We start from the raw sequence: 24905 nt of genomic DNA on the forward strand, positions 1-24905 counted from the left end.
AACCTCTGTTTTGATCACCTTGATTTAAAGCCAGCCCCCTCTGAAACACCGTCACAATTGCTTCTATCACATGTTCTCAGGTATGTTACCAGAAAAGCACAACACATACTTCAAATAAAAGATCATTAGTGTCTTAATACGGACTTCTACGCATGTAAGTGTTTTCTTGAAAAATCCTGATATTTCTCAGTATGATTCACCACAACTTTCTTCCCCTCAAATTTTTCCCATATACCTCACTATCTGAAGAAGATCATTTTTCCCCAAAAACAATAGAGCCTCTCAGACAAAAACTTCATCAACTCAACTGTATACTTTCCCTTTCTGAATTATGAATCAATTCCACTGTCTGCAAATGGGTTTCAAAATCTGAGAGAGATAGTGGATTGTATCAACGTCAATACCCTGTCTACTATAGTTTTTAGAAAAATGTTACTGCTGAGGAGGCTGGCCCTGTGGCCAAGTCGTTGGGTTCATGTGCTCCGCTTCAGTGGCCCAGGGTTTCCCCAGTTCAAATCCTGGGTGCGGACATGGCACCGCTCATCAGGCCACGCTGGGGCGGCATCCCGCATGCCACAACTGGAAGGACCCACAACTAAAAACACACAACTGTGTACTGGGGGACTTTGGGGAGAAAAAAAAAGAAAAAGAAAATCTTTTAAAAAAAAATGTTACTGCTCAGGAAACTAGGTAGAGTGTACACTGCAGCTCTCTGTATTATGTTTTTTTACAACTGCGTGGGAATCTACAATTATCTCAGTAAGAATTTCAATTAAAATTAAACCCAAGAGAAGCCTGTTTCCAGGCAGGACAACTTGACTTTGGAAATACAGGCAGTATTGATGCTTAATGTAAAATACAATCCGGATTATTCATTAATTAATATGTTGCAATATGAGGGATCTTCCTCCTACCTGGAGATAGTCCCCCCACTTCACTTTCGACTTATTTCTTCTTTCAGTGACAGGGTTTTGCTCCTTTAAAGAATTCCTGCTTTACTGTGTCTTCAATTTCTCATTTTTGAATATTACAGTGGCCTTACTTAATTGTTTCCCAAGTTTATTGTTTTACTGCAGCTTCCCACAGCTGCTGGTTTCTGATTTTGAGAATCCACGTGGCTTTCGAGTGGATGAATTCAGTCCTGAAGAATGCTGTAAAGGTTGAGAATTCAGCTCATGGTATCCACCTGGACCTAAGGAATCGTTCAATAGCAAAGACGTGACAATCATAGATCCAATCGAATTTCAGAGAATATTGTGGGAATTCAAGCTGTCTGTAGTATGCTGCTGTGAAGTCTGCAAATCTTTGGTTACTATAAGGGGAGCCAGCCAGGAGATGAAGTTCATGCACAGACAGGAGCAGACCTGAGAGACAGCCAGAGAAATGGAAACCCGATAAAAAATTAACTGAAAACCATACTGTCTTGGGACTTTCTCAAACGCATGAGATAAACAAAATACACTCCCCCTGACTAAGAAATCCCACCTTTACCTTTATTGTTGCAACATAATGAATTTTACGGAACTAGACTGATACTGAATTCAGCAGTAGAAAATAGGATGCTGTGAGTAAAAATGTGGAACTTGTTGAACCAAGGAAGGAGCAGGCAGAGAGTTGTTCTGTCCTGTGGTGGAAAGCTAGCTTTCCTTATTTGTAGTTACAAAGGAGTTTTCTAAACTATTGCCTGTTGAACTTTGGGATAAGGATCATGTAAGAAGGGTCAGAATGCTAAAGTGTATTGAAGTCTTCTTTTAATGCTCAGTAATGTCCTATGGTAAAGAGATATGCTTCATTTGAAATTAGGCCTCCTGAAAGCTGAGAGGAGAGAAAATATTTTTTGTTCAGGAATGTCTTCTGCCTGCAGACTACTATCAAAAATGGCTTGAAATCTGGGGCCAGCCCAGCGGTGCAGTGGTTAAGTTCGCATGTTCCACTTCGGCGGCCCAGGGTTCGCTGGTTTGGATTCTGGGTGCAGACATGGCACCGCTTGGCAAGCCATGCTGTGGTAGGCATCCCACATATAAAGTAGAGGAAGATGGGCACGGATGTTAGCTTAGGGCCAGTCTTCCTCAGCAAACAGAGGAGGATTGGCAGCAGATGTTAGCTCAGGGCTAATCTTCCTCAAAAAAAAAAACAAAGTTAAAAAAAAAGATTTGAAATCTGGTTATCTGGTTTCTCATAGGGTTGGAAATTCCTGGCCCCAAGCTGAGGTTAATATAAGCAAAAACAGGGAGAGAGAGGACTTAGCAAGAGATAAATTTAGGGTACAGGAGGGGCCTGATTTCCCAAATCTTCTTCCCAGCTCCTCTGTTGAGCCTTCTCTGCCTGTCAAAAGACAAAAATCAGTCTTGTTTGGGTGAAACACCTGGAACGCAGCAAGGCGGCAAGGAGCAAGTTATATTTGCCTTGTCAGTCGTATGATTTTGAATGGAAAGTATTATACTGAGGGCCAGGAGTATGGGAGAAACCAAAGCTGGGCTACTAGGAAACAGAAATTTTTAGGCCGAGGTCTAGGTTTAACAATTCTTATCAGATAACATCTGTGGCTTTAACTACTAGCCCCTGATATGAGCTGGAAACAAATAGATAAGAATGTTTTTAAACTTCCCGTGAGAGCAGTATTGCCAATAAAACCAACCAAACCTGACTAAAAATAGTCTATATTTGCTCAACTCTTTGATCTGTTCCTAGAACCCAAATTCACACTATCAGAAAGTTAGCTGCTCAAGTAGCGAGCTCCCAGATAAAGCAGCCATACCACTGGCCATCTTTGACGTTGGAATTGGGGCAATGGACAATGAAACTTCCCCTAGAAAGCTGTCCTAGGAACTGTTCCGTTTAGGATTGACTAGAGAGCCTGTTAACTTCAATTCTCCTTTTTCCTAAGTGGGAAGTTTTTTGTTTTTGTTTTTGTTTTTCCTTTTTCTCTCCAAAGCCCCCCAGTGCATAGTTGTGTATTCTTCGTTGGGTTCTTCTAGTTGTGGCATGTGGGACGCTGCCTCAGCGTGGTGTGATGAGCAGTGCCATGTCCGTGCCCAGGACTAGAACTAACAAAACACTGGGCCGCCTGCAGCGGAGCGCGCGAACTTAACCACTCGGCCACGGGGCCAGCCCCCACCTAAATGGGAAGTTTTATTGCCATCATCCTGTTGAGTCTCCACTAATAAATGCTGGAAGTTGTGCGGTGGACTTCTCAGTTAGCTACAGGTACTTGAACCATTCTTGGAGAAGGCTGCATCCGACACAGAGACCCTGGGCTTGTCCTAGATGTGGTAACTGGAAATGATTTTGAGTTCTGCTCCTTTTGGGAGGGAAGGACTACATTTCACACGGGCACAAGCATTTTTGAAAGTGTGTATCTGGGATGAAAGGTATGTTTGGATGTTGGATATGTAACCGGAGGTGTGGACTGTAGTGGAATCCCCTTTTGGTTTTCTCCTGGCGTCTGTCACCTCCTTTTCCCTCATCTCACCAACAGTCTCCACTTGGGGAAACCATGAGGTCCCACGGAAGCCGACCCTCCTCTGACTCTGGTGACGAGTTCTCACTAGAGAAGCAGAAGCGCTTATGAAACCATTTCTAACGCTGACTCTACTTCTGGATCGTTTTTACTTTAAAGAATCAATAAATTCTCTTTGTTGTTTAAGCAATTCAAGTTGGATTTCATATTTGTCACATAACAGAAAAGCACACTCAGTGCTCAAATCTCTTTCTGAAACAACCACCAAACCTCCCCTAGCTTCTCCTTCTAGCTATCATTTTATTATTTTTCTCTTTCAACCATAGTTGTTGAAAATGTAGTGTTTGCTAAGATCTTTGCAATCCTTTTTCTCTTATTTACTTGACAACACACTGATTTCTGCTTTCCATCCTCATCACTGTACAGAAACAGCTATTGACAAGGACATAAATGGCTTGCATATAGTCAAATCAGTGGAACTATTTCATTTCTTAGCTCATTCAGACTCTTTCTATCAGTGTCAGTTGATACAGACTCCTTCTCTTTTCTTCCTTCTTTTCTTTCTTGGCCTTCTTAAAGCCCCTCTCTCATGACTTTTTTTTTTTTTTAATAACTCAAATAGCTTCTGCTCAATATTTTTGCTTTCTCTTCTTTTGCCTATGTTTTCAAGAGTTTCATTGATGCTATTTCATATTCCCTTGACTTTTAAGCTAGTCAAACTTTACTATACATCCTTATATAAATTATAAACATTTTCCTAGGTTTGTGGCAATCCCCAGGACTCCTCTCTCTTCCTATCTTCTTGTTTCTAACCTGAATTCTTGCCTTTGTGACTTGAATCTTTATTTTAATCTCTGAATACTCTGAACTTGATCTTCTTACATGTGTTTGCTTTATCTAAATATCAGCATAGTCGCATGAATTTATGCTTGGCTTATTATTTTCTTTCTCAGTTTTCTCTGTAGGCCTTGATTAGGAATCCCCTGCCCTATCTTGGCCCTTGTATTAGGGTTCTCCAGAGAAACAGAACCATTGAGATACTATATAGATATATAGGAAGAGATTGATTTTGAGGGATTGGCTCACATGAGCCAGTGAGCCAATTATAGAGTTGGAGAAGTCCCATGATCTGCCATCTACAGGCTGGAAGCCCAGGAAAGCCAGTGTTGTAGTTCCAGTCCAAATCTGAAAGTCTAAGAACCAGGAGAGCCAATGATGTAAGTCATAGTCTGAGTCTGAAGAGAATCAGGAGTGCTAACGTCCCGGGGCAGGAGAAGATGGATGTCCCAGCTCAAGCAGAAAGCAAATTTACCTTTCCCCTGTGTTTTTGTTCTAGTCAGGCCCTTAATAGATTGGATGATGCCCCACCTTGCCTTGGTGAGGATAATCTTCTTTACTCAGTCTACTGATTCAAACGCTAATCTCTTCTGGAAACACCCTCACAGACACACCTAAAATAGTGATTTAACAGCTATCTGGGTATCTCTTAGTCCAGTCAATTTGACGCATAAAATTAACCATCACAGGTCTGTAGAACACAACCGCTTTTTCATCCTCTCTCCACCTCAAGACAAGGGAAAGAGGGAAGAATTTAATAGAGATTCATATTCCTTCTTACCACACCTTGTACATCAATTAAAGCTGGCTGTTTTGCAGTAACAGTTAAATCCTAGGAGGCTGCTGGAAACCAAGAGAAAGATAGAAAGGCGGCTTCATAACTGTAGGCAGTTTTTATTTTATGTCAACACAGTCTGCATCTTTAACCAGTGATATTCATTTGATACGAGCCAATGAAAATCAAAAAGAAGGTTAAAGCCAAGAAAGAAACTGGTAGAGTCCCTTCTCGGTCAAGTAGATCCTCGTTGGATGACTGGAAAAGGGCTCTGCTTCTTTAGAACCCATACATTTAGGGTGGTCCTGGGGGAAAATGGAGAAACCTGCATGTATGAGATCTCTGTGGCAGTATTAGTGAGAGATGGGTAGTTACTTTTAGAGATTTACCTTCTGAAAGAATTGTCTAAAATGTAGAAGAGTGTTACTCTTCAAACCTTGCAGGTAGAGGTTGCCAGCAAAGAATGTAGGGCCTGGATCTCGGGTTAGAAACTTGATGAAGGTAATAATTATTTGAAATCATTGCTCATTAAGAAGCTGCCAAAGACAAGAAAATAATTTTCAAGGGACTCCAAGGAAACTAGAAAGAGTAATTAAGTCATAGCATCTCATCAAGAAAAGCACTGTGGTCCAGAATGCTGTGATTTATTTTCTAGGCTACTCTTCCTAAGCTCATCACTTAAATTATGGTATTCTCCAGATGTCCATCCTCGACCCGCTGTTCTCGTGCTGTGAACTCTTCCAGAGTGATCTCATTTCCTCTCATGATTTCAGTTCCTGATGACTTCAATTCTCTATCTTTATCCTTGACATTTTCCCACAGATTCATTTTCTATCCATCTGTCTACTCTATGTCTCCCATAATGTCGTCTTAAAGTCTTAAACTCAACTTTTCTAAAACAGTAATTACTCCTACCATCACAAATCTGCTCCCCTCCCTGTCTGCCCACTCCTTTATTATCATTATTTCTCTATTTTTGTTGCGTTTGGAAGTACTGACACACACATCGTTTACCCAGGCTAAAAACCATCCTCTGTGACGCTTTTGTCTCTTTATCCCAATATCCAATAAATTCCTATGAATTTTAACTGCTAACTCTTTTTTATGCCCTTTCCTCTTCTTTCTATCATGATAGCCTTGCATTAATTTAGGCCACTATCCTCTTTTATCCTAAATTATTGCAACCACCTCCTAATGGGCCTGTGTCAGCCAGAATTTTCATTGTAAGCAAGAGAAGATGACTTTGGCTAGCTCAAGCAAAAGAGAATATTTCATACAGGTTTGGGAATACTTACAGAGTCAACAGGATAGTTGGAGATCCAGATTCAGAAAATGTGTGGGAAACAATGGAGTCTAGTCAGTTGGGGCCACAGCGAAGGTGATGTGTCAGAACAATCTTTTTAGGATGTCACTGCTAGCACTGGCCCTGCTGATGAAAGTACCATTCTCACCACCGGCCCTGCTGACACTCCAGGCCCTGGACAATGCTGTTGTTGAATGCTACCGCTAACTGCCCTTCACACTATGTCCTCTGTATTCAAAGTCCTGAGTGCGAGTATCAAATTGGCCAGCCCTAAACTGCATGCCCATGCCTTAGGGACTGGAAGATGGGGGGGAAAGAAATCTGTCCTCCTTCAGTTACTGTGTTGGGAAGTGAGTCCTACCTTCCCGAAGCTTCACACAATAGAGCATTTCTCCTAAAATGGAAATACTGAAAAATTGAGTAGCAAGACTAAGAATAGCAAAAAGAAATGTCCAATAAGTGGACTCTCCTAGTCATTGCCTCCTCTAATCAATCTGCCTTGTGGAAACCAGGGGGAGGATAGGAGGCATGAGTACTCATAAGGAAGTTGCGGCAGGGACCTGGGCAAGATATTATGGGCTTTTGAAGTAAAGTTGTGACTGAAGAGTGTGGAGAGATGAGCAGATATGGGAGATATAAAGAAGTTAGAATCAACAAGGATTTGTGAGTTATAGGTGTGTGAGATGAGACAGATAGAGAAATTAAGATTGGCATTGAGATTTCTTTCTCAAGCAATAAGGAAGGAATGAGGGATTCCTTTAATTTCAGATACATTTAATTTCTGGGCTTGTGGGAGAGTCAGTGAAGATGTTGCTTAAGGAGATGGCTATGTGAGTCCGAGGTTCAGAGGACAGAGCAACATTGGAGGTATATTTTTTGAGCCATTAACATAAAATTGATGCTTAAAGTGGTAGGAGCTGTTGTGTTCACCCTAGGGTATACAGAGTAAGAATGCCCAGCTCCATTGAAGCTCAGACAAATAGGTTCAGCTACCCTGCATGCCTCTTTGTGGCAGCCATCCAGAGATATTTGGACCACATCACGTCAATTCTTTCAGATTTAGCACTTGGCTCATTGCTTCATTTGTGTTAACATTAATCCTGCCAAACTTTTGGTGATTTCAATATGCCTCTACTGCGTGTATTTCCATCACCCTGGTCTCTCAAATCCTTGATCTCCTCGTTTCCAAAGATTTTGTCCTTCACCGCACATCAGCCATTCACTTCCTGTTGTCAGACCCTGGATTGGTGTTTTTCAATAGTGACCTTTTAGCAGATCATGAACTCAGTGAAGTTGTCATAAGCAGCATTTCTTTTAAACAACAGGTAATTGGAAATATCAGCATGTTTAGTATCTGCTTAGTGCATAAACTGGGTTATACCCTGATTCTATTTAATCGTATGCAAGATTTACTGTTGTTCATATACTGTAAAAGGAGAAAAGGCAGATTAAAAGCAGGATGGCAAGCTTGGGTGGGACTATTTTGAATTTCTTAGTGAATTAAAAAGCACAGTGTTTGGAAATGGGACAAGGACAGGAATGATGTCTCCAAGTAGGCAAGGGGAAATGGAATCCAATACATAATCAAATTATTATTTATACTGTTCTGTCTTTTTACAGCACTATCAATTTTCCTTGTATACAAGATTATCCTCATCTGCATGCAAAGATGGTAGAAAATCTTCTGTCTGAAAAAAAAGCGCCTCAAGTGACCATGCATCCTACTCCAATTGCTTCATTTCTGTTTCTATTTACAGAAAATCTTCTCCCCTCAATTTTCGGTATTCATTATTTCCTTTCCCTCTTTCCCTGCAGCTGATTGTACCCATTGCAGTCAGATTCTCATTCACACCACTCTACCGAAACTGCCCTTATTCAAGTTACAGAGATCTCCGCTTTACAAACCCGATGACTGTTTGATCTTACTTGGTTCAGAAACAATGTTTGACGTTGTTGATCATCACCTTTTTTTGAAACCCTTTCCTCGCTTGACACTGACTCTGTACCAGTCTCTCTCCATTTTCCTCACACTTCACTGGCCATTTATCTGTAGCATTTTACAGTGTTAACCACTTCCTCCAGCTTCACTCAGTCACTTCCTGTGGCCTCACTGACACCAGCCCTTCAAGGTTTATTTGCCTCCTCTATGGAGACTATTCAGTTTTCTCTGCAAGCTTCTCTTATTATTATTACCTAAATCCTCAAATATCGTAGTACCTTCAGAGACCCCTTCTTAAATCTTTCTCCATTCTTTTGTTTATTTATTCAACAAATATAGAGTAAGGCTTTATCATGGGTGGACATTATCCTAAGTGTTGGGACGTAGCAGTGAATCGAATAAGCAGAGTTTGTTTACATTAAGTACGAGCTGGTGGGAAGTGACAGAAAACAAACACATAGTCAAAAGATATGGAGGTAAGTAGGATGGAGGAAAATAAAGCTTAACGAGAGTGTAGTACATGTAGGAGTAGGGAAGTTCTTGAAAGAAGTAAGGGAAGTTACAAGTTATAATTTGGAGCTGAACATTTTAGGAACATAAACAACAATATACAAAGAACTTCAAATAGGAGGAAGCCTGGTATGTATAAAAAAGAGGGAGGAGGCCAATATATCTGGAGTGGAGAGAAAGAAAGGGGGAAATGGTAGGGTATGAAGTGATTGAGGGAATAGAGGACCGTATCAAGGAAGGCCTTGTGAACCATCATAAAAACCTCAGATTTTACTCCTAGTGAGATGCAAATCCACAAGAGAGTTTTGATCAACAAGGACCTATATCTTAAGGTTTAACTTTGCTAAGTGAAAACTGAATGGCTTTAGTGAAGATTGAGAGAGGAGGGAAAACTGAATCAGAGAGACCAATTAAGAGATCATTGAAATTGGTCCCATGAGAAGTGATGAGAGCTTGCATGAGGGTGGTGGGATTGATGATGAGCGCTGGTCAAATTCTGGGTATATTTCAATGACAGAGTTGACAGGATTTCTTGATGGTTTGGATGTGAAGTTTGAGAATAAGAAAGAAGTCAAGGATAACTCTAAATTGTTGGACTGAGCAACTGATATATTGGAGCTACCATTAACTGAGATGAGGATGACTAAGGGAAAAGCAGGTTGAGGGAAGATGTTGGAGTAATCCAGAATTTGGTTTTGCTCATTTAAGTTTGACTTGCCTGTTAGGCATCAAAGTGTATATGTCAAGTAAGCACATAGGCATATGATTCTGGAATTCAAGGGAGACATTTGTGCTGGAAATATATATTTGGCTATTTTCAGGTGATAGTTGAAGTCACATAACTAGAGGAGAATCAGGAATTACCTTAGATGAGAGTATTAGCTACACAATTAAAAAGTCAGAGCCCCTATCCCTGTACATGTTTCTTCTATCAGGGGTGGCCCCCCTTAGCCAGCAGTCTTCACTCTCTGTTTATGCCTGTTGCTATCATGGGTTCCAGTAATGTCCATGCCATTAACTGTGATGTCAGTGTGGAGCCCTCAAGTGCTTCTGACATTGAGTAGGCATTGAAGCTAAAACTAATGGATATCAGCAGCCTTCTAGTCAGGAGAAAATGAAATAGATTTGGCTGCAAAGAATAAAAGGCTGCCTTTAAAATATAGAGCTGGAACTTTGTCAATGGAGCACTGCCAAATCCTTTCAGAGGCTGCCCCGCTAAGAAGGGAAGAGGAGGATGAAAATTATCAACAAGGCAAGGTCATGTTGGAGGCTCCCTGGGACCTTGACACCTTTGTGACAATACTCGCAGGATTATCAGGCTAGGCTAGATTCATGGTGGAGAAGCATATCCAGCTCCCTGGGGGATCTTTTTTATTACACCAAAAGTGAATCGTTTGAGGAATGTGTGGGAATTGGAGCCTGGAATTACATACTTTTGGTCTTCTCCATTTTGGCTTGTGGTAACAGTAAATCTCCCTTCATTGCTGCTCTCGTGTTGCCTTTGGCTAGCTTCCCTTCTGAGGTCATGTGCCTTCTGGATTCTGGCAGGTGGTGCAAAGGGCCAGTTCCTATGTCAGCAGTGTCAGTGGGAGCATGCCTATTGGCATGAATATCTAGGAGATGCCAGCTGAAAGAGTCGTACTTATTGCCTTGGAATTTCAAGTCTAACCTTTACTCATCATCTTCTCCAAGTTCTGTACATGTGTATTTAGGGAAAAGGATATATTTTTATAAATTAGTGGAAGTGATAAAACATAACAAAGAATAAAAGCTAAGACTTCTAAATGAAGACAGAGATCACATAAAGAAACCAATCATCTGAAATACACAATGAACTGCTAAATTCACCATCTACATTTGAAGAGTGTGCTTCAGTTTGTTAAACTGTCCAGTGAGTAGGATGTTAAATATTATTGTATTATTGAAGGGTTTTAGTTTAAAGGCCAGATACAAATGGAGGAAATAAATTAATTGAAAGGCTATTGAGAGTCTCACAGATCACTGGGAAAGCAGAACAAAGTGCTTAAGTTTTGATGTAGCAAGAACCATGACCTAAAACACATCATACAAGTGGTATGGAGAAAATACAATTGCTACTACTGTTGAGAACTACACCCTTATGTGTGTCCCACCTACGCTACTGCTGGTGAACCCCTAGTTCTGCCATCCTGAAGAGCAGATACTGATGCTACCACCACCACCAGTATCAGAGCACATTTTCAGCTGTTCCTTCTTTTCATCATTAATTTCTAATCTATAATACAAAGAGGGTGCATTTGATTGGCTCCCCCTAGAAAATGTGCCCATAGCCTACCTGCCAGAAAGCCTGGGTTGGGGACTATCTGGCATCTTTTGCTTCTCTAGTAGGATATGCCTCCCGTCAAGATTTGTAAGAAGCGAAATTCTCTAGAGAAAAAGGTCAGATGCTGGGCAGCCAAAAAAGTGATGAATGTCTATAACGGTATATACCCTTTGGCTGCTTAAAATCAACACAAACTTCCTTCTACACTTATACTTCTAAAAGAGAAAATTGCTTCCTTGTAGCATAATAAAATTATTTCATATAAAACTGAGGATGTATCCACTGCCTTCTAAAAGGGAAACAGCCCAAATCTTATCAGTTATTGCATCAGCTCTGGCCACACTCTCTGGGTAATAGCCAATCCTCCCATGTTTTACCATGACCTTGACCAGAGATTCTTTCAACTATAGATTGCATTGTGACGTTAACCACTTTATATAAAATAATGAGGATGATGGAACAAAAAGAGGAGGAAAACTGAAGTGTCTAAGTTATAAGTATATTTGTGACACAGAGAGAAAGTCTTTTTATAATTCACAGAGGCAGTCTCACAGAGACAATCCTTCACTCCTGTTCTTTTTTCTCTTTCATCCAGCTCTGTCTTACACGTGCGTGAGAACAATCACTGTTTTCTTGATAAGACTTTCTCAATTTATCACAACATTTTGTAGGTTTCCTTTTTCCGTGGCTATCATCTTGGATCAAGATGTTGGCATTCTTCAGTAGCTCCTGAACGTTTTCTCTTTTCCTCCCTTTCTCCTTACTAAGTTCTTCCCATAAAAGATAATTATCTTTAGAAACGCACGTCTGATCATGTTGCTCCCCTGCTTCCAGTGACTTGTAATCATTCTTTGGAGAAAGTCCACGGTTCTCAGCATGGTCTAGAAGGTTTTCCCCATATGACCTCTGCCCTTCCTCACTCTCCTTTCCTCTCTCTCTCTCTGTGTGTTACGTTCCTCTCTCAGTTTCTCAAAAACCCCGCTCTCTTTCCAGTCTCAGAGCCTTGCAATGATATTCCTTTTCCTTGGGATATTCTTGTCAATGCCTTCTCATCCTTCACTTCCTCAGGTTTCAGCTAAATTTCAAATCTTCAAGTTTCCATCAAACATTTGCCCCCCTAATCCAGACAAGCAAGGCCCCCATCTCGACTACTCTTCATACCACTGATTGTCACAAATATTATTTCTATTATCATTTGCCAAATACCTGTCTTGACTCACAAAACCTAAGGTCCACAAGGAAATGGACAGTGTCACCTATGCACTGCTGTGTCTCAGTGCCTAGGACACTTACAACCTTGCACATGGCAGGTGCTCACCAAGTAACTGCTGAACAAATGGAGAAGTGAGATGGTCCTGCCTTGGTGGGTTTTAGGCTAGGCTTTCTATGTGCCTGCTTCCAGGGTTCTCTCTTCTCATGATCAAACTCCTCAATTATTTAATCCTCTAATTTCTCAGGTAATTAGTTTTTGCTGGCAAGGTATTCACAGAAGAATTCTGTTTGTATTAAGGTTTGAAGCTTTGTCACAGAGACGTGGGACAGCTTTACAACAGACCAATGTCATTTATTTCCCTCTCTAAACTTTGGCAAGAATAGTTCTCTGCTAATTCAAGTGACCAAGAATTTATGCAATTTCCTCTGAAGAAAATTATCCTTTTGAGAACATGAAGAAAAATTTTATTCTTTTCACCTAAACCTCATCGTTTTACCAGGCTGCAGTTCTTTTTGCACCTGACTTTCCTTTTTCTTACAGAACCAATTCTATCTGCTTTGTATAAACCTCTCGTATATGAAAATTTGCCTTTCAAATGCACGATGTCTTAGGATGTGTATATCGAACAACCAGAAATAACTCAGTGACATATTCTTGCTTATTTCATACATATTTCCAACTTATGACTCATTGGTTTAAAGAGGACAAATGTGACCTAACAGCAAAACAGAGGACTTGATGTACTTGTGCCTGGGAGGAAGCTGAATCACTGTGCTGCTGGCGGAGCATCTCGGTCAGGGGTGCCTGTCTCCTGGGCTTGAATGACCCCCACTGTTCCCCGTCCTGGCCCCACTCACAAACTCACATGCAGCACACAAGCACACGTCCAAGCACCACTCCCGTCTTACTTTAGGAGCCCCGTGGAACTATTTTAGGCTGCAAGGCGTGGTGTAATAAAGAAGGTGACTGTCTTGGAGGCCGTCACTTGATATATGAACATGTCAGAAGGACTCAAAATGCTAGCAGTGGCATTTTTCTCCTCAGTTTTCAGAGTTTTATTTTCCTCTCTCCTTCCACCATCTGTTTTTCTGACTGTAGCAAATGTCATTTCCCGTGGAGTTTAATAGGATATGAAATGGGATTGTTTTACAGTGAATTTTGATGTACTTTTGTGATTTTCCTGAGAATAGCCTTCCTTCCTCCTTCCTTCCTTCTTTATTCCTTTATTCTTTCTCTTCCTCTTCTTTTTAACCTTCTCTCCCTCCTTATTTCTTTCCATTTTACTCAGAAAGATTGAGCTAGTTTTGACATCACATTAATCGTGCCAACTTAAAAACAACTCCTATAGGCCTGCTTCTAGATCTTGCACTGATATCGGTGATAAGACAAAGTTCTGAAATATGTGCATTTTTATTTATTTATTTTTATAACAAACACAAATTCCCAGTGTGGCATTAAACTGTTGAACCACCAATTCCCATTGAAGTGACAAGCTAAGGATTTTAACTTCTGTTGGTGTTGATGTGTGTAAAGGGAGTGACAATGAATGCAAAGTAGAGGATGCAATGAAAGGGGAAAGTGCTGGAAGCAATAACAAGAGGACACACTTAAATATCACTTCCTATGTGACAGGCAGTGTTTAACCCGTATATATATGAATTTATTTAAATGTCATCATAACTACGTGCTGGAGGTATTATTGCTTTCTCCCTTTTACATATGAGAAAAATGAGGCATAGAGAGGTTAAGAGCCCACAGCCACGAAAGGGCAGAGGTAAAGGGTCCACACACGAAAGGATTCTACTATGCTATTTTCTCTCAACCTAGACTCAAGTAGAAATCTGTAGCATGAGGAAGGAGAGAGTCTTTCATGAAGCACTAGAATGAGTTTTTACTCTCTTCCCTTGAGGAAAAAAAACCCAAAGGGTTTTAGAAAGCCCATCTCACCATAGCAAGGGAGAACTTCGGAAGGAAAGAGTATGGGCTGCTCGAGAAGGTGGCTGGACAGCATAATGGAGAGTGGTGGGGAGAAGCAAAGAGAGAATCGGGCTGTTTGGAGAATGAGGGTCAATCAGAGGGTCTGTGTTGATGGTGGACTCTGCTATGGATGAGAGATGCCATGACATCTGTGTCGGAAAAATTCCACTGCCTCAACTCTGTCCTCTCCACGACCAACTCAATGAAGAGTTACACTCTCTCAGGGAGAATGAGGATTAAGAAGGGAAGAGAGGACTCCATCTGCTGCAAATGGCTCAAGTTTGTGGAGCTGCTGGGAAGAGAGTCATCCTGGGAAGACGACAGTTTAGATGTAACAACCTGTGCTTCTCAGGGAAGGATGAGATAGAAGGATTCATATTTTGGAGCAACTGCTATGCTTTTCTTTTTAAAAACTTCTCTCGTTATGGGAGACATTCTCCTCCAACAGGGGCTTCAGTACTTAGATGGAGCTGAATGACGGAGTCAATTTCTTGGACTTCGGGTCCTGCTGCTCTCCAATGCTCCTCTTTTCTTTATTCAGGGAGTCTGCTTTTGCTCCCAGACTCCACATTAGACCACCTTCTTCAAAAAGGAAATAGTCTTAGATTTTACAACCACTTCAGGAGTAGCAATTTTGGGACTCCTCATTTACTGTGAGTTTAAGACTTTCATCAGGAAGACTCAGAAATTGACAACTATACTTCCTGGATTGTCTTCAGAATAAATTTGTTGGGCTCTCTGTGACTTTGGTTAGGACTGTACCCTTGCATGTGTTTTGGCACAGAAGTGTATTGACTTGTCAACTGTGTGAGTCCCATGCAGGCAAAACCTTGTTGGTACCTGGAGTATCAGGGAGAGGAAAAGGAAGATATCTTTTCTTTTCTTGGCTTTAGGATCCAATATGAAAGAAAGATTCAGAAAAAATATTTGTTATATGTTTAGACAATATTCCGGTTTCATTTTGCTGAACTGGAAGATAATGTGCCCATAAAATTGGATACGCGTTACCCTATGGAACAAGACTAGAGAGAAAAGCTTCACAAACATGCAATGGCTGCACTCCCAAACGGAATGGAGCAGGTGAAAAAGTAGCCATTCAGTAAACAAACAGACAAACAAAAAACTAAAAAAACCTGATGGACTGAATGTGTCCTACATGGATGTGGTATATTAATCATATTTCTTTGATCCAAACTAGATTAATCAAAATAAGGCAGTTCATTGTCTTTTCATTTTGGAAAGGATGCTGGGGGTAACTCACATAATCAAAAGAAAAGTTTCAGGCATTAGGACCTTACTGGTTGGGGCTAAACTCAGTACAGGTAAATTTCTCCTCTCCGCTCCTCTTCCCTCCCCACCCATTCTGTTCTCCTCCTTCCCCTCCTCTCCCCATCTCCTGCCTCATGCACACACACACACATTTGTTTGAATTCATATGCTCTCCCCAAGTTCAGGAACTATTGGGCTATTGTGAAGCGCAGATTCATATTCTCCCAGATTACCAAATTTGGTGGAAAGAGAACTTCCTAAATTTGTATATCAATCGTAGGTAAGGTATCTGATTAATTTGCTTAGGTGACATGTCCACTCTTGGACTAAGCAAAAAGGAATTCAAGTTAGGTTGAGGATGTATTACAACAGTAAGAGACAGTGATTACAACAAGTTTCTGGTTTACTAAAAGATGCAATAGTAGACATGGAAAAAATTCGCACTTATGACTTGAAAGTGCTTATTTTATGAAATTTTATAAAATTTATACAATTGTTCATTTTATGAAAAGTGAACTATGTTTGTGGAAGACCTACTGAAATGCTGAATCCATCTTCCACAAGATGTAAGTTTTCTTTGGACCCCCAGAGTTCAGAGGATTCAAGCTTTTATCATGAATATGAACTCAATAAAGCACTTAAGCTATATATTTAATCATTTTGTATTTGAAACAATGTGCAAATTTGATTGGCTTTACTTTCCATCTCTTTTCTAGTCAGTGTAACTAAGAGCTGTTACCGTGTCCACTTTAAAAATTGTTCTATTGGATTATTGATCTCTATCAATGTAGAAACAAAGTAGAAATCATGGCCTTCTTAAAAGAAAAGACAGCTTTAGTAAAAGTATATAAACTGTGACACCGGCCCAGCAGGATTTTTTGAAGTGTGTTATTTTAGCTCTCCCAGTGGTGCAGAGATTAAAGGCAGGTGTGAAGTACCATTCGCTATGGGGTGCTGGACTCCAGGTAGTGGGACAGATGCAGAGAATCCGGCTCACGGATCACTGCAGGTGGGAGGGCAGTGATGGAGCAAAAGCTAATAGATGCATGATGCAGCGGCCTGGAGGACGGTAGCACAGGACTCACACAAGGTTTGGCCATGTTATTTGTGCCGGTATTTGAGTTTCATAAAGCATATAAACACTTTGAACAATTGTCTCAGAAGTTTCAATTGTTATATTGCAGCTTATTTATTTACATAGGTTATAGACAATTCTATGTTACATATGTACACAGTCATCCTCAACCATGCACTACTGCATAACTTTTGAAGAGAACTTAAAGTTGCCTAGTCCTTAGCCTGATTCAATCATACATAAGACATTTTATTGTATATAGTTCCCTTTTCTGGCCCTTAGAATAAGCCTTTGCCAGAGACCAGTGTTTCCCTGACAAAAGGGAACAGTTGTCTAGGTCTTCGTTTTTTCAAAATGTAGTCTGTACCTCCAGTAGCAATCTCACAGCAGAATCTCAGGCTCTACCTCAGGCCTACTGAACTGGAATTGACATTTTAACAGGATCCACTAGAGATCTGAAGTGTCCCTAGGATTTGGATATGCAAGTAATAATGGTGAAGGCCATTCCAGAAGGAAGTCTCAGAGGCAGCAGGGCACGTGGCATTTAAAGGTCCCTGATTGATCTGGATGTGGCTGAGATGTCTAAACTGGAGAATAAGGTGAACTAAGCGGTGTTTAAGGAAGAGCAATGTGACTCCACTCTGCAGGTAGACAGTGAGAGGGAAAGTGGAAGCACTGAGAACAATCAGGGAAACTAATTTTCCTACCTTCACCCGACTCTGAAGCAAGAGGATATGGCACTGATATGGGCTTTTGGCAATGGAGATGGCAAGGGAGGGACTGTGTGAGGCATCCTGAATTAGTTTGTTTAAGTGAACCATTTGAGTGACTTGTTGGGATGAGTTCACATTATCCTAGGAAGATAAAACTCATAAGTATTCTTTGACTTAGGAGGTAGGGAGGAAAAATACAGAGCATGTAAGTGCAGTGGGGAACTATGGAGAATGTGTAAGCTAAGTCTAGTTGTTTCTCAGGTTTGTACCCCACTCAGTTAAATATGCAATATCTCTTGGGCCTGGCACTGTCGTGGTAGTTAAAAAATTTATTTAAAAGAATGAGGGTGGGGAGGGCATCTATGTAGCTTTCAAGAAGTTGACTTTACCCAAATATGTTTACATGATTTGCATAAGAGGAGTTTAGACTTTTGCTCAGTTGTTGCAAAAGACAACTTAGATATCTATTTTCTGAATATTAGCCAGAAACATTTAATGACCGTTGACTAAATGATAGTGCAAATTTTTAATGTTCTAAAAATTAATGTCCTGAAATGCTTCAGGGCTTTTAGCTTCAAATACAAAATCAGTTTTGAGAAAATTCATATTTGACAATTACTGTTTTTTTCCATGAAAGCCAACAAAAACATACTTCAAATTCATTTTATGATTACAGTGAATCCAAGAAATTGAAAGTGTTGGATAGTGATAGCACATACATCTTTTACATTTTCTTAATATAAAATATGAAGTAAAGCACTTGTTGCCTTGTACCATTTAGGTCAAGGAGTTCAAAGAGTAAAGCTATGGAAATTAGGACATCCCTGACAGAACTCTCTGAGTCCTAAACTAGTAGCGTTTTACTTAGAATGACGTTTTTCACACTCGTTGTTCAATCATGTTCTTGCATTTTGCAACGGACATGGCAAACTCGAATTACAGGAGCAAAACCAAAACCAAAACCAAACAACTCCCCGTTTCATGGCATATCCCACTTTATTGTTCCTTCCCCAGTTGTTTCCATTCACTTGAAATAAGCTTGAGTTCCTGCCTTGCAGGGATAACTGCAAACTGCAGTCAGATGTAGGAGCTGCTTAATCAGGTCTGGGAACCAGGCCTTAATTAGAACGGTTGGAAAAGAAGAGCAAATGAAAATTATTAAGCTTCATTCTCGATTCCTGTTTCTAATTTTAAAGAGGAAATCATGCATTAATCAAGCCCCGTGCTAGCGCTCAGAGGCACGGTTTTGAAATATCCCAAAATAACAAGGGGAAAATTTTTGCTCTGTTTTGATAAAACCACCCCTTGACTACTTGCTATGTATAGTATGATATATTTCAACGTGCAATATGCTAGGTTACAATATACTAAGTTTTGGTTACATTAAAGAATTTTTTCTGGACTCAGCATACAGCATGATAATCAAGATTAGGCACGTATTCCCAGAAAATAAAGCAGAAATGTGTAGAACCCATTTTCAGAGGTGAATGGAAGGTGCATTAAATGGCTTAAGAGAAGAACTTTTAAACATGACAAAGAACTACACGGGCAGATGATATCTGATGAGCAGAAAATTGCTTTTATAACCTTTTTTTGGTGATAAAAATTGTGAATCAGTAAAGATGCTGTAATTTGTGATGATCAAACTTATATTTAAGAAACAGATAGTGATTGTTTTAGGTGAGAGTAGAAAATTATTTCTGTTCTCTACGAAGCAATGAAGTATGAAGACCACATTCTTAAAAACTTCTTAGCAATTAATTTCCCAATTTCTTATCCTGATCCAGATTATGAAAATAAAGATGCATATGTGGATATACTTCCTATAAATTTATTTCCTTATGACTCTAAAGTAACAATTTAAGTTTGTGCTCTTACTGGCTCCCCTGATATTGGTGACTTCCTTTCAAAGGAGATTATATGGTGGTGAGGATGATGAATCCTGGATGCTTCTTTGTGAAGCAGTATTTACTCCCCACCCAGGAGCTGTCTTTCTGCATCTCTCCCATTATCTCAGTACCCAGAGGCCATAATTTAGAGACTGACTTAGTTTCTGTTGTCTACTTTTAACTTAATTCTGAACATCTTTATGATGAAGATGGTCTAATCTTTAAACAAATTTTTTTAATTAAGCCTCTTGGAGTCTGAAAGCTATGCAAGGACAGAGACTGACTCCATTGTGTGTGTGTGTTTCATTAGTCACTTTAGAGTTTCAAGCACAGTAAGCATGTAGAAAATTTTTGTCAAGTGACTGAAGTTACAGGCAGGGGGATCATTAGGATTCAGGAAGCATGCCTGGGGATTCAGAGAGATGATTTTTTAAGAAGATGGTAAAATAGTAAGAAAATTAGAAACGTATAACTCTTCTGGAAGATTTTCGTAGGCAGGGTTTCAAACAGTTTCATTAAGTAGGTAAACTCATATTCTCTCCCTAAATTTAAAAGGAAGTGGGAATCTGCTTTAACTCCCCTCCTTAAGACTAGGTCACTGTGCTAACAGGTTGGTTTGTTTCCTAGCATTTCGTTTCAGGTACCTTTTCCTTTCCGACATTTTTCTGAGTTTCTTGCACTCTGGCATAAAAGATCCCAGGATTTTCTACCAGCCAATTCTGGCCTTTCATCTTTGCTAACCACCACCATCAGAAAAAATAAAGAAACTACAGAAGATGAACAAAACGAAAAAAACTCCAAACAAGCTTCCTCCCTTATCTCCTTGGGACCCAATGACCAAGAGCTTGTTTTAGCAAAGACTGTTTTCCAGAGCCTTAACTAGGCTTTGGTGCATTTATCATCACAAGCTTCCTTTTTGTCATGCTTTCGTTTCTTGAGCTTACTTCTAATGACTTCTGCTCCAGGAAGGTCAGAACACAAAGCGACAGGACTCAGAACACCGTATCACAGCCAAGATAGCCAAGTTTGGGTCCCCTGGTAGAGAGTTAGTTGTTTAATGAATAGCAAATTATAAACAGACCCTGAGGTTAAAGGATAAGAGCGCCATCTTGGCCTCCTCCTTGTTAAGTAGACACACTTCCACAGATGTTGGGCCATTACATCAGCAGGGCCCACTGAGGTTAATTCAAACGATCCTGTTGTGCTTTCCACCCGGCTAACTTACCCAGACTGCAGATCTAAACAGGGCCAAACTTTACCTTGAGGTTTTCTATTTTAGTATTGTTTAAAAAGTAAGAAACCCCCATATGGAAAATTGGGTATATTTTTATCATAGTGCAGTAAGTGCTAGGGGTGTGTGGTTATCAAGGTTAGCATGCGTGGGATGACAGAGAAGACCGCAGTTAGACTGCAGAGCAGAGGTGTGAAAAGATGTTAACAAGAATAAGGTTATAAAAACACATGCCTCTTACCAAGCAAAACAGTACTTTTGTTTCTTAAAAGAACTGAAGAGTCCTGATAAGTGGTGATGAGGTTGGTGTCATCCTTGATTCAAATTGATCTTTTTCTGAAAAATAGGTCTGACAGTGCATGTTAGACAAGTATTTTTGGCTTCTGGGCCATTTGAATTCAACAAAACATTTTATTATGCTCCTATTACGTGCCGGGCATTTTCCCTAAAGCCAGGGATACAAAAACGAATAAAGTGTGTCTTTTTGCCCTTGGGGCAATTTAGAGACTGAGAAGAATAATGGAGTTATAAACAAATACTATATAACATTCTGGTTTTGGAGCTTTGATAGAAATAATTATAAATAGTATCTAATGGGCATAGAGCATTTGTACTGTTAAGGGTTAGTGGGGTTTGGGGACGAAAAAGAAAGATTAGGAGAGGAGAGATTTCAAATGACTTGAAATAGCGTGTTGCTGGGCATTCATAGTTATGATTCATAGACATCGGGCAAGGGGAACAGGAAGTAATCTGATGAGTTTACCGGAGTGGTTCTTAAACTGTGGTCTCTGGACAAGCAGCATCAGCATCACTGAGAACTTGTTAGAAGGGCAAATCCTATGCCCCACCCCAGACCTACGGAATCAGAAACTCTGGTTGGGGTGGGGGTAGGGGGACCCAGCAGCCTGATTGTGATGCATGCTATAGAGAACTGCTAGCTTTAGATCATGGGCTTTCAAACTTGACATCATATCAGAATTACCTGGGAGTTTAAAAATACGATGCCTGAGTCCCACCCCAGAGGATATGATTTAATTGGTCTGAGGAAATTGAGACTTTGAGGGACTGAATAACCTCCCTAAGGTCACATAGCTAATAGGTAGGAATTAATGCCAAGGTCAGGCAGAAACCAAGGCCCATGTTTGTCCCTTTTGTTGCATAGACCTGTCAAGCTGTGCGAGGGCAGAGGTTGGACAGCCTTTCTCATGGGCTCCTGGGCTCGCTGTAAAAGGCTTCTTATTGTTTATTTCGGTTCCCTCAAAGAAAGAGTCCTTGAACAATAGTGACACTTGTGGATATGACTGCGTGTCGAGAACGAGATACAACTATACCTTAGCTATGTTTGTTTTATGTTACTTTTGTTTGTTTGTTTTATGTTTTTATTTGGAAGAAGATTAGCCCCTGAGCTAACATCTGCTGCTAATCCTCCCCTTTTTGCTGAGGAAGACTGCCCCTGGGCTAACATCCATGGCCATCTTCCTTTACTTTATACAAGGGACGCCTACCACAGCATGGCTTGCCAAGTGGTGCCATGTCTGCACCCAGGATCTGAACTGGTGAACCCCGGGCTGCGAAGCGGAATGTGTGAACTTAGCTGTACCACTGGGCTGGCCCCGTGTTTTATGATACTTTTTAAAGCTACATTTGTTTGTAAATCCAGGAACCTTCTAGACTTACTACAATATACCCTTATTTTCAGCAAATCCAATATATGGAAATTCCGTATACAACTAAAAAACAGAATCATCTCCAAACAGGAGAATATTTTCACTTTACTAAAGGATTCAGGGCAGGGATTCAAGGTACTCAAGCACAGTGTTTCCCCGGATGTATATGTGTACTACTGGTGGCCCTTGAGACTTTTAGTGGCATGCAAATAAATACTTATATAATTAATAGTTATGTATGAGTTAATGGCTTTTTCTAAGCAATTATACTGTCTGATCTTTCTGCTAGGTGCTTTGCATGGATTATCTCATTTAATCTGTACAAGCTGCTGAGAGGTATAATACCACTCCATTTATTTTAGAGATGAGGAAACCAAGGCCTGGCAAGATCAAATAACTTCCACAAGCTGTGTGGGCTTGCAGGTAGCAAATTTGGGATTTACTTCAGACAGTCAGAAAACAGAGTCCAGCTTTATACTGCTTTGGACTCCCTGTCACTCTGAATATCTGAGTCTCCAGAGATCCTTTTCAGCAAAGTGGCTACATTTTGTTGATTGCAAAGGGCAGCTAGCTACAGGCCGGGCACCTGGGAACTTGTGATCTAGGAGGTCGCTCAAGAACTCTGTCTTCAGGGGTGTTCTTCATTGAGTCCTGCCTAATTGACCCAGTTGGATACTTTCTTTCAAAGATTTTTGAAATATATTAATCAGAAAATAGATCACTTAAAAACTTGAAGAGACACAGAGAAGCAGAAATCCATCTTACTGCTGCAGAGATTTTTTTAGTTGACCTACTTCTGGGTGTTTTCTTACAAAAATTCTCATCACTCAGGGTAAACTTCCTGTATCTCTGCTCCTTGTCAACTCAAAGAACCTAACTAATATCATCTCAGGAGAACCCAATGAGAGCTATGTCTATAAAGGTGTGGAAAATGAAAAATGTAGCCTGAACCTCTATATGAATCAGAGATGATTTATGAGCCTGGAGACATGACTCTAAGACTCTACCCACCATCTTTGAGTTATTTGTATTGATACCTGAAATAGTGAAAGGGAGGGCATGAGTTCGTGACCCAGTTCTACTACAGGGCTACAAAAGGTCTCTTAGGGCACATTTATTTTTCCCTTCTGCTGAAGCTTTGAGTGACCCTGGCATGCGGCATGTAGTTCTCCATGGTTCATTTGAGAAATTGTGCAATCAACAGGACTGCAGAAGAGCAGAAGAAGTTCATACCTAAGAAAGCTTTCCTAGAAACAGATAATTTACAAATATGCTTCTATCATGTAGGAATTTTAGGCTAAATTATGATTCTTCATATACCATGATAGAGGCAGCATTATGATTTTTTAATTTTTTAACTGGCATATATGTAATTTTCTTTTCTATTTGAAATTTTGATTTCAAACCTAGGTAATGGCTCACCTTTTGTGCCTAATGTGTAAAGAGCTGAACCTCTCCTTTGCTCAAAGACCTGCAATCATAATTGTCTTCTTCAAAATGTAGCCACAGGCAAAAACTTTGAATAATACATTCTCATTCAGCAGGCCAAGTCAGGATCTGAGAATATAAAACAGAGTCTCTGTTAGATTATCACAATCTTGCATGAAAGTGTAATATAACTTCAAACTAAGTCCTTTTAAAAGTCAAATGATTTTCTTGGTATGTTACTATTAACCTAACCATCCAAGTCATTAGATTTTTGTTATAATTGCACTTAGAATAATTGGCAGGATGTCTGCAGCTCTTTCCCATCCATGCAATTTGCTTTGACATCACTATGTTAACAGTTGAATGCTTTATGTGAAAATTATATGAATGAATGTAAGTACTGTTTTCAGAATGTATGTCCATAGAGAATACTACCCAAAACAATGTAGCTTAAGCCCACAATTACATAGCATTCCTCTTTGTGAAGATGACATCACAGAGTCCAAAGAAGGTAAAAGAGATTTGAGAAACAGCCTTTTAAAGAGTTCTTAGACTGTGAAAGTTTATTGAAAAGAACGCAAATAGTTTTATTGTTCCATGAATCTCAAGGTACACCTGACAAGCGTGTTTTGATCAAAATTCAATCAATTACTCTTCTGAATGATTTTAGGTTACTGTTAGATTAGAACTTCCTAGAAGAAGATAGACGTGTTGGTTTATTGTTAATCATGGTTTTGTTTTTTAAGATGGATCTACTGCATGGAAATGGTCTCACTTTGGCACGAGAGGCCTCTGTCCACACCTGTATCCTAGTTAAGCAGACAATCTCAGGGCTGTGCAAGTAGAGACTGATGCTCCCGTTATAATAATTTGCTTTGGCAAGAAATCTCATTCTGTATTTACTTTTCTTCTTCTTGTGGTTCATTTAAACATCTGTTCTTGTGACATGGGAGTTTTCCAGATGGATGTGTGTTTGTCACTCTGTCAGAAAAATCTAATTTTATAAATAAAGGAAGTAGCATAATGGCCCAAGTGTTCTTTATTTCCCTCTACACCCTGATATTAATGAGAAAAATCCCTTGGAATGAATGCCATCTCTACATTAAAGCTAACCACCATCAGTCCTCCCTTTTTCATAACATGACCTTATTACAATCAGGCCAATTGTTCTCAGACTTTCTCAGCACACAGTCCATTGTTCCTCCTGCTAGGGATAGACTTCTCTTCCTTGCAATACATTTAAAGTCCATTCATTTCAGACCTAACCCAAGACTTCTTTAGTTATTCTATAAAGATCTTTTACTGAGGGCAGTGCAT

At 40.1% G+C, this 24905-nt stretch overlaps 1 long non-coding RNA gene across 1 annotated transcript in view; it reads left to right on the forward strand.

The window, feature by feature from the left end:
- Positions 1 to 24613, forward strand: part of LOC139076495 (uncharacterized) — a 70213-nt gene extending 45600 nt beyond the window's left edge. The window contains exon 3 of the long non-coding RNA XR_011528188.1: positions 24335 to 24613. This is a non-coding gene — a long non-coding RNA (uncharacterized lncRNA). The remainder of the gene's footprint in view (positions 1 to 24334) is intronic.
- The last annotated feature ends 292 nt before the right edge of the window (positions 24614 to 24905 follow it).

The sequence above is a fragment of the Equus przewalskii genome, chromosome 16, assembly GCF_037783145.1.
Source record: "Equus przewalskii isolate Varuska chromosome 16, EquPr2, whole genome shotgun sequence".
NCBI classification, from domain to species: Eukaryota; Metazoa; Chordata; class Mammalia; order Perissodactyla; family Equidae; genus Equus; species Equus przewalskii.